The following is a 439-nucleotide window of genomic DNA, read 5'->3' on the forward strand; positions in this document are numbered from 1 at the left end:
AAGGCCAACCGTACTCTGGGCTGCATCAGGAGGAGTGTGGCTAGCAGGTCGAGGGAGGTGATTCTGGCCCTCTACTCCGCTCTGGGGAGACCTCCCCTGGAGCCCTGCGTCCAGCTCTGGAGCCCTCAGCACAAGAAGGACATGGACCTGTGGGAGCGAGGCCAGAGGAGGGCTACTAAAATGCTGCGAGGGCTGGAGCCCCTCTGCTCTGAGGCCAGGCTGGGAGAGTTGGGGGTGTTCAGCCTGGAGAAGAGAAGGCTGCGGGCAGAGCTGAGTGCGGCCGGTCAGGGCTTCAAGGGGGCCCAGAGGAAAGGGGGGGACAAGCTTTTTAGTAGGGCCAGCTGGGGCAGGACAAGGGGGGATGGCTTTAAACTAAACCAGGGTAGGTTTAGACTAGATATAAGGAAGAAATTCTTTACAATGAGGGTGGTGAAACACT

This window comes from Egretta garzetta, unplaced genomic scaffold, assembly GCF_000687185.1.
Source record: "Egretta garzetta isolate BGI_Z169 unplaced genomic scaffold, ASM68718v1 scaffold520, whole genome shotgun sequence".
In the NCBI taxonomy this organism is placed as follows: domain Eukaryota; kingdom Metazoa; phylum Chordata; class Aves; order Pelecaniformes; family Ardeidae; genus Egretta; species Egretta garzetta.